We start from the raw sequence: 10,785 nt of genomic DNA on the forward strand, positions 1-10,785 counted from the left end.
AGTAATAGCTCAATTTCTTGGGTGTTGGGTTTCAAGGCAATGGGTGATCTGTGTCTCCAGGGTTTTATGGGATTGAAGAATAACAGCAGCAACAACATAAATCTCTAAATGTAAAATGCTATATGCTAGTAAACAATATCTCGTAAGTTTATTTAAAACAGTAAATACTCTGCATAATAAACTTCTAAAATGACCTTTTTTTTTAACATCTTTATTGGAGTATAATTGCTTTACAATGGTGTGTTAGCTTCTGCTGTATAACAAAGCGAATCAGCTATACGTATATGTATATCCCCATATCCCCTCCCTCTTGCGTCTCCCTCCCACCACTTCTATCCACCCCTCTAGGTGGTCAAAAAGCATGGAGCTGATCTCCCTGTGCTATGCAGCTGCTTCCCACTAGCTAGCTATTTTATATTTGGTAGTGTATATATGTCCATGCCACTCTCTCACTTCGTCCCAGCTTACCCTTCCCCATCCCCATGTCCTCAAGTCCATTCTCTACGTCTGCATCTTTATTCCTGTCCTGCCTCTAGGTTCTTCATAACCACTTTTTTTGTTTTTTTAGATTCCATATATATGTGTTAGCATACAGTATTTGTTTTTCTCTTTCTGACTTACTTCACTCTCTATGATAAAATGACCTTCTTAAATGATTACTTTGGAATTGATTAACCCAGTGCTTCAGTCTATTAATAGTCCTCAGCATTGCCCAGTTTCCTTTTATTTCTTACTCTGCGCTTTCTGATTTCCACCCTGAACTTGAAACTCAACAATTAGACATCTCTGTGTGCCAGGGAAATTAGGTCAAGCCTTGCTTCCTACCACCAGACAGGAACCATCAAAGATCTTCTCGTGTGGTCAGAGCACAGCGAGGGGCAAAAGTGGGTGTATTGCAAAGATAGGTTTAAGCTTGAGGGACTTTTTCTTGAACAGACCCTTCCCAAGGCCCTGTACCTGATTTTGTATTTGTAATGTTCCATTTGTTTTAAAGGGCCAGAAATGATAGGAGCTTGAGGCCTCAACAAACCCCAGCTTACTCCTGGGAGGAGTGAACTGACTCTAGAGCCAAAGGATTCTGCCACCCCTGTGCTTTCTGGGGTCAGCCTACCTGAGGGGTTGTGGGTGGGGCTGCTGAGCTGTGAAACCATGTTGGGTGCAGTCTCCATAACAACAGTACCCAGGGCACTGACCAAGGTCAGCGTTGGGAGAAAGGTCCCAGGGTACAGGTTACTGCTGGTGAAATTTGGATGACATGAAGCAGTGGACATTTACATCCACTGCTGAGTACCAAATGGAAGTGGTTTTTGATCGAGTGTTGGAAAAACAAATTTACATAAAATGCAGGGTGTGAGGTAGGGCTGAACATTGATCTGGTCCCCTAAGGGAGGCCCCCAAGTTCTCCTGTCTCCTTGATCTTGCCCCGTTGTGACCTGGATCCTCTTCACTTAGGGGACTTGTGTTTAGGATTTTCCTGTTCTCTGCACGTCCCATTCGGGGTTCTTGTTATATTGCTGTAGTTTTTGTGGTTTCTATTTAATCCTGGCTCTTTCTCCAGGACTCTGGCCAAGTTCCTAGATCCATCTTACCTGCTGGAGGGCAGGGAATGTAAATGGTAATAGATTTCGCACAACATTGCACATGCTTTATGGACTGTGCGTTACGGGGAGTAGCTGAGCTGTAAAATTGGAATTAAATCTATGTGTTTACAGAAAAGTGCCAATTGTAAATCTCTGCTTTCTAAATACAGCCTTTGTGATGCAGAGCTTTGGGTACACAGAGAGTGGTTCAGAACTGGGAACTCAGGGATGTCTCTGGCAACCTCCTGTGAGTGTCTGAGACAACATCTTGGTCCTATTTTCTCCACAGCACTTTGGAGTGACTCTTCTTGTGGGGCACACAGCTTCTTCACTGAGTCTGTAATGTATTCCTTGTCAAATACCCCTCACATGTGCCCTTCCATGTGAGTAGGAAATGCCCTCCCTCTGAGGTGAAAATGGTGCTGGCAGCACCCCTCCTCAGAAGGCACATGCTTTGTGAGCGATAGCGATGAACCCCACCAGCTGTCATGGGCTTCACCCCCTCCACTGACAAGCCATCTGGAAATATCCCTCTGAGTCACTCTTACCATAGCAGGAGGAAGCAGCATTCTTCCTTCCTCTCTTCCTTCCTCCCTTCCCTCCTCCCTTCCCTCTTTACCTTCCTCTCTGCCTCCTTTTCTTCTTGCCTTTCTTCCTTCCTTCCCATGGCTCTCATTTCTGAGCGGTCTACTCCCATATCCTACTCCTACTTTGCAGATCATTCCATCATTAATTCAATCATTGATTGGGTCCATGAGCAGTATGTAAAATAAAAGAGGATTCTGCCAGCTGTTCTGGGCCCAGTGGACCCCATCCCCACCCCCACCTAATACACACGCATCAAAGGAGTATAGGAGAGGGAGGTAGCTTAGAATCATCAAAAAGAAGACAGTCTTAGCTTTGAATTCTGGCCTAGACACTTACTAGGTGGGAAACCTCTGGTAAGTCATTTAACCTCTTTGAGCTTCTGTTCCTCTCTCAGATGCGTAATGGGGATAAAAAAACTTACAAGGGCAATAGAAGAATTCAGATCTATATAATAGGTGCCCACTAAGTGGTACACATCGTTATGATTTGGACACCTATTCACAATAGTTCTGTACTCAGGAATGCGTTATGTCATCTGTGTTGCTGATGGATACAGACTGAAAGGAAATAAGTGAATTGGTACTTCAGAAATTGATATAAGGCAATGGGAAGTTCAATTCCAAGACCGTGCTGGACTGGCCCTGGCTCACAACTCAATGAAGATCAAGCCATAAAAGTTCATGTACTGGGAACCAAGTTAATGAACTAGGATTGAAGTAGGAAATGTCTGGGTCTCTCAGAGAGCTGAGCATCATTTTCCTGTGGGTTTGGGGGTGCTGAGCACACAGGAGCAGGGTTCCAGGATGAGAACATGTCAGTGGAACATGCACAATATGACCTGAGGGACACTAAAAACCCTATCCCACCCTATCCCACCCTAAAGTGTTTCTCCAGCAGTTGGTTCCTGCAAATACAACCACGGTGCCATGTTGTCAGAAATGCAGAAGCAGGAAACTTCCGGGCATCCTCTTAGTACCTGTAAAGTTTTGATGTTTGCCACCCCTCAGTCCAGGCTGCCCCCTGGCACTTGTGCTCTGCATCTTTTCCCAGCCTCATCTGCCATCAGAATGCTCATCTGTGCATTCCTTTTACTCTCAGCTGACTGTAAATTACACTAAGAAGCAACGTGGCAAACCAATTCCTGTGAGGAGATTAATGACCGAGAATAAGAATAATAGCACTAAAAAGCATTATAGTGTATTAGGAACTTTATAGAATATATTATTTCTAATCCATATGATAATTCTGCATGACAGCCTTTTAAAAATACATATACTGTTACATAGATGAGGAAGTTGATGCTCAAACAGGCGATAAATTTGGGCAAGTTCACACATCTCGTACCTAGCGGAACTAGGATCTGTGAATGTTTTCAGAATAGTCACCTACATATTGCCTAAAATCAAGGCTTCATGGGGGTGGTGTGAATACCTAAATGACAATCAGCACGGCTACTGAGGGAGGGGAAACTTATGTTGGGAGGCAAGTATAATGGCCACTGAAGACTGTGTAACCAACCTTGATGTTCTTGCCCTAAAGGATAATTTTTGTCCCTTCTGGATAAATTTCCCCCATCTCCATGTTGAAGCCAAAGGGAGACTAGTTCTCCATTAAGAAGGTGGCAAATGAAAAGCAAAGGGGTATGATCATGGGGCATTAACAGGGGTAGCAGCTGTTCCAGAAGGGATGTTGTCAGTGTAGGATACAGGCAAGCCACTTGGTCCTCAGGGAGTGGCAGGGAGCAGGGCTCCCAGATCTTATCCTGAGCAACGTGTGCACCACCGTGGGGGCCTGCTGAGTCTGATTCCCAGCAATTAAATTGGGACTGCTGGCAGGGGCTTCTGTATTGTTGGTGCCCACACTATGTGGTTTACCCTACCAGGAGAGGCCTGGGGACTCCAGGATATAACCTGGTGGCTAAGAGGGTGGGTGTCAGGTCTAAGCGTTTAGGTTAGATCCTGAATCGGCTACGCGTGAGGAGTGTGAGTTTGGGTAAATTGATAAACACTGCTGACCCCCAATTTCTTTATCTGTCAAATGTGAATAATAATTGTACCTATACTTCATCAAGGTACTGTGAGGATTAAATGAGTTAATGTATGAAAACACTTAATAAAGAGCCTAGCATGTAATAAATACCCAATAAACATAAGCTTTTAATATGATTTTGGTTTCTTCATATGATATAGTGGTTCTCAGCTTGGGACAATTTTTCACCCCCTCCCCCAGGACATTGGGAAATGTCTGGAGACAGTTTTAGTTGTCACAACTTGGGAGGTCAGTGCTACTGGTGTCTGGTTGATGGAAGCATGGGATGTTGCTAAACATTCTGCAATGCACAGTAGCGGCCCCTACAAAAAAGAATTATCCAGCCCAAATGTTCATAGTGCCGAGGTTCATAAAAACCAACCATGTGGACCTTCCATCGTTTACCAAGAAATTGGTGAGTTATTTGATCCAACATGAGATTGGAAAAGCTGGATTCAAGAGGTTAGCAGACAGCCTCTTTGGTATCAATAAGCCAGGCTGCACCCCACATCACTTTGACTCAATCCTCAAATTCTACTTTCAGGATTGGTTAATCTGGTGCACGTATTATCAAGCAGTAGTCAACTACTTTAACCCCTGTGCTTTTCCTCTTTCTTTGCAAAGAAGATAACCAGCATTCTGAAAGACAAGTGAATAACCACAAGGAAATAAAGTAGGCCACAATAGCTCCTGAGGTCCGACAGCCCTCCTTGCATCTATGGAGGTTCCTTACCACCATGGTTTTACTCATTAAACTTGCAGAAGATTTTATAATATACTATATGCATGACTTTGTTCAAGACATTCCCTCCACCTGGAATCCTCTGTTCTCCTCACACCCCACCCCCAGTCTCTTGAACATTGAAATTAGAAATTTTATTATTTTTAACGTCTGCTTCACACCTCACCTCCTGCAACTTACCACTGCAGGTGGAAATTGTCTCTCCCTCCTCTAAACTTCTCGGTCATGGTCTGATTGTACCATGACTTAAATCGAAGGGCAAAGACTGTCTTGTTTGCCCTTGCATTTTCCAGAGTTTCTAATGCTCAGAGGCTCAGTTAGTGCTTGAATGGGTAGACAGTCTTATGGATCCCGACAGGAGTGTCCCCTCACTGCAAGCTAAATGCAAAGCAAGTACAAGCCCAAGGAGACCTGTGTGCAGGTCTGGTCCTCTGCCAGGCCTTCCCGTGACACCGCATGTCTCTCTCTGATGAAGACATTTTCTCTGATCCCTTGGGAAAACATGTCAGGCATGTACAGTAAAGGTCACCACGCGGGACTGGGGAATGTCCAGCTGAATTTATGTTTTTACCCTCAAGGACCGAGGGAGCTAAACTCCAAATAGGGTGGGTCCCAGAAATAAGGGGAAATTGTGGTGTGAATGCCAGTGATTTACAGCACTGGGCCCCCTGCCCTTGATGCAGCCAAAGGGCACTGCCCAGTCTCTATAGGACTGTTGTTAACGGCCAAAGGGTGTCATCTGAGTGGCAAAGGAAAGTTCACATTTCCATGGAAGGCCCAGAGGCCAAGGGAGAGGTCAGACGCTCTGTGGGGCTTTGTCTGGTTTTCTTTGTTAAAACCCACATGTGGGCCTATTTTGATCTCACACATATCTGCATGTGTTTCTGGGTGGATGAGAATGCAGTGCAGCTGGACCCTGAGTAATGGTTCTGGCCTTCAATGAGCTCCTCGGAGGAGCAGTTTAGACAGGGTTGCATTCTGCTCTCAATTTCCAATTTGGCAAAGGAAGCTGCATATTCATCTCATCAAGTAAGGGGAGAGTTAAGGGCGTTGCCACCAAATTCTTCTCCCTTCCCACATGTGCAAGACATGAAGGAAAAGTTCTGTTTTTCCTGATGCCAATTCATGACTTAGGTGTGTTAATGCCAGCCTAGTCCCTGGTATATAGTAGGTGTTATCTTCTAACTTTTTATTATGGAAAATTCCAAGCGTGTACAAAGATGGAGCGAATATACAAGAAGATGTCAGGCATGTAAAAAGTACGTATCACTCAGTTTCAACATCCATGAACTCATGTACTGTGTTATATACACCCCACTCACTTCCTCCACCCCATCTGAATTATTTCGAAGCAAATTCCAGGATCTTAGCATTTCTTCCATAAGCAGTTCTGTATGAATCTCTAAAACAAAAAACATGGCTACAATACCATTATCACGTCTAAAAAGTAGCAATAAGTTCTTAATATCATCAAATATCTAGCCAGTGTTCAAATTTTAAATTGTTTCCAAAGTGTCATAATTTATTTTTAAAGTTTCCTGATTTGATTCAGAACCCAAATAAGGTCTACACATTGTGACTGGTTGCTGTGTCTCATGATGTTTCTCTTCATCTACTTATTTCCCCCTTGCCTTCTCATTCTGTCCCTTCCTCTCCCTCTCTCTCTCCCTCTCCCTCTCTGTCTCTGTTTCTCTCTTCCCTTAAAGAAACTGCTTGTTGACTATGTACAGTTTCTCCGGTCTAGAGTCTTCTGACTTCACCCAATGGTGTCACTGTACATGGTTCTTTGCCTTCTGGTTTTCCTGTCAGTTGGTAGTTGGACCTTGGGCTTGATCAGCTTCAGGTCTGATTTTTGGTTTTGGTAGGACTGCTTTATAGATGCTGTATTCTTCCATCAGGAAACACATAATGTCTGGTTTCTCTCTTTTTGTGATACTAGCAGCTATTGACAATCAATTCCTAGATCCCTTAATTCATTAGAAGTTCCAAAATGGTGACGATGATACTCTACTATTACTTCTTCATTTATTAGCTGTAATGTTTCTATAAAGAGAAGAGAAACTTTTCTAGTATTTGGTTAACCAGTGCAATTGTCCGTGTAGGAAAGGTAAGATAGATTCTTGATTTTACCCCTTATTTAGCAGTGGTAAAAAAGAAAAGAATTGAGTCACCAGGCTTCTACAAGTGTGACCAATTATTATCCCTTTAGAATCAACATGAATTCATGAATTTAAACATTTGATGCATTTCAATCTATCGCAGTTACTATCTTTATTGATTTTCAAACTGTCCCATCCTTGGCCAGTGGGAGGCTCTTAAGGTAGATTCTTCAGTCCTTTGATGAAATCCTACTAATCTTTGATAACTTTCAATCTGGTATATGACAAGATGCTCCAGCCACATCTCGTGCATTTCCTGCTCTAATTCTGAAATCAACTGTTTCTCCAAGAAACCTTGCTCCTTTCAGTGGGAAATGGTGTTTCTGGAGCTCACTCTGGGCACAGGGGTGCTCTGTCATAACTGGTTACTTGTTTCTAGGCCTTTTTAGCAGATGGAGCTAGAAAATATATTCATTACTTAAAGTCATAAGTTTTATGAGTTCATATCGATACTTCCAATTCAAGTTCAGGATTACATAGATTTTGCTTAATGTCTTCAATCCTGTGTCTCCTCTCTCCCAAAGTTGAGAATCCTAGTTTTCAAAGACACTGGGAATTATCACATAATTATGCATTTGTTCTGTCATACAACACACACACACACACACACACGCACACACACACATCTCAGAAAAACCACCAACATTTCCACCAATAGTATGACTCCTGAAAAGAGTTTAAGTGGGTTTTGTTTTTGTTCTTGTAGCTCTATTTGTCCCTAGGATGCATCTCCCTAGGGACCTGAAGTCAAGCTGAAGTTTTCAAGTCCATGGAATAGTTTTTCTGCCTGTGGTTATGTAAACTGTATTGACATTTAGGATAATTTGTTTCATTTTATTTTCCAGGATTACTTTTTTGACACATAGTTTCATAAAACTTTTACATGGTTTGAAAGCCAAGTCTATAAAACCAAATATATTTAAAATAGTTTGGCTTCTATTTCATATCTTCTTCAACCCTATTTCTTCCTACATCTTATAAGTAATCATTTGTTTTTAAATTTTATGATTTATTCTTCTATTGCTTGTTTTAAAAATGTTACATAGGGCTTCCCTGGTGGCGCAGTGGTTGAGAGTCTGCCTGCCGATGCAGGGGATACGGGTTCGTGCCCCGGTCCGGGAAGATCCCACGTGCCGCGGAACGGCTGGGCCCGTGAGCCATGGCCGCTGAGCCTGCGCGTCTGGAGCCTGTGCTCCGCAACGGGAGAGGCCACAGCAGTGAGAGGCCCGCGTAATGCAAAAAAAAAAAAAAAAAGTTACATATACACACACACTCACACAGATACATATTTCCTTTTCTTAGACATACAGTTGACCCTTGAACAACAAGGAGGTTAGGGGTGCCCACCCTCCCCGCAGTGGGAAATCTGCATATAACTTTACAGTCGGCCCCCAGAATCCTCGTCCCTCATAAGCAGATTCAACCAACCAGGGACTGTGTAGTACACCAGTGTATAAGTGGATCCTCGCAGTTCAAACCCGTGTTGTTCAAGGGTCAATTATATATACACAATTTACTCTGCTCTTTTTGCTTACTATATCTTGGCGATCACTCCATAGTGATATATAGAGATATTTCTTTTTTCTTTTTAGATTGGTTGAATTTACTCAACCAATCCCTTAATGATGGATATTTGAGTTGTTTTATCTTTGTTGGCAAAAGTAATAGCCTTGTACTCCTTCGTTCCTTCGTTCCTTCCTGCCTCCCTCCCTTCCCCCCTCCTTCCTTCCCTCTATTCTTTCCTTTCTTTCTGTATTTTCAGCAGTATATCTTTGGAATAGGTTCCTAAAAATGGAATTGCTGGATATAGAGTAGTTAAAAAAATTTTTCTTTAACAATCTCAAACTTTAAAAAAGTTGTAGAGTACAAAGAACATTTATTTCCTGCACCATTTGAGAGTCAGTTGCTGAAACGATGCCCTATCACCACTGAATACTTTAGTATGTATTTCCTATAAGCAAAAACATTTGCCTGAATAACCACAATATAACTATTAAAATCAGGAAATTAACATTGGTCCAATACTACTATCTAATCCTTGGACTCCATTCAATCTTTGCCAATAATAATCTTTAAAACCAAAGGATCCAGTCCAGAATCATGCATTATATGTTGGTGTAACCTCTCTTCAGTCTCTCATTTTGGAACTGTTCTCTCTTTCCTTAGCTTTTATGACCTCAATATGTTTGATGATGACATGTCAGTTTTTTTGTTGTTGTACGTTTTTCAATTTGGGTTCATAGCACTACTAGGTTTTTTGGTTTTTTGGTTTTTTTTTTAAATGTATTAATGGTGATCATGTTCTTCTTAATTGGTGTCAGGACCTTGGGGGAGAGGGCGGAGCAGGATGAAGGGAAAGAAATATCTCTAGAAGAGAGGGGCCCAACCCCCTTTGGAAATGTGTTTATCTCACTGTACACAAAGGATCAGGGCCTTTTTTTATAGAGGGTGCGGGTAGGGAGAGGAAGCCGATTCCCCAGGAAGCTCTGCCAGATAAGAAATCTGTCTCTGTAAACTCATCTGCTTCTGTGTTGTTGTATCTCCCTCCTTAGCTTCCTCCTTAGTTCCAGTAAAATTATTTGTGGGGGAGAAAAAAATCCTGGTTTTGTTTCAGCTGAACTAAGGGGAAAGGAATTGATCAAGAGAGCTGGTTAAGAAAGAGAGGGCTGCTGAGCGCCGTGTCAGCTGAGGCTGCCTTTCTCGGGAGTCAGACTTGGCAACTGGCCCTTATATAAGTTCGAAAGGAAATCCTGTGTGAAAGGTGCCTGCATGTAGCAAGCACTTGATGGGTACTTACTATGTAGACTGTTAAGAGCTCTTCGTTCCTCCTGTCAAGGGCTCTGTTCGTACACCTGTTATAGGCCCTACCCTAGTGAAACTGTGTCTCTACAGGACTGAGGGTACCTGCTGAATGGGGGCCGTGAACTCTTCTCAGAGCTCAGCAAGGGGAGTGACATTACATTAACATGTCTTGCAGCTGCCTAACCCATTAGTATGCAGACTTAGGAGGGCTTCAGTCCCACAGCAGGAATCTTCTCCAGGAAGAAGGTGGGTATGGGCCGCTTATTAATATGGGCACACGTTAATATGGGCGAAGAAAGGAGAACAGTGGGAGTATTCACAGGAAGGACCTGGTGATCATCTACTTGCTGACCATTTTAGGTCCATCAGCCAGAGTAATTTCTTTTAAACTGAACTTGAGGAGAGAAGGAAGAGAAGGGAAAACAGGAAGTTAAAGAGTGTGTGATTGGTTCCTTTTCAAATCCAGGATGCAGGAACCTCCAGAGAGGCCCAGTTTAACCAGTGCTCCCAGGAACCCCTGCAGCCCAAATCTAGCCAGGCCCAGCCCTGGAACTCTAAACCCTGAGCCCACCTGAGACTTTAGTAAGTCAGGGAGCAATTTATGTTAACTGAATTTGTAAAGCCACGTTTTCTTTTCAGGCCGGAAAAAAAAAAAAAAAAGGTAAAACCAGACACCCTTAGTTGAGTGAAAGTGTTTGCGCTGTTTGCCAAAGATAGAACAGATGCGACTTCCCCTAAGGAGGGGTGGTGATAGTTTGAGGGATGGTGTCTCTGTGTGTATTTAATTGGGTAAAATCCCTAAATAGAGTGAGTCCTTTTTTTTTTTTTTTTTTACCTGATAGGAACTCCAAGCCACTCAGCGAGGAAGAATCGAGGTACACCTTCA

The sequence above is a fragment of the Tursiops truncatus genome, chromosome 1, assembly GCF_011762595.2.
Source record: "Tursiops truncatus isolate mTurTru1 chromosome 1, mTurTru1.mat.Y, whole genome shotgun sequence".
Classification (NCBI taxonomy): domain Eukaryota; kingdom Metazoa; phylum Chordata; class Mammalia; order Artiodactyla; family Delphinidae; genus Tursiops; species Tursiops truncatus.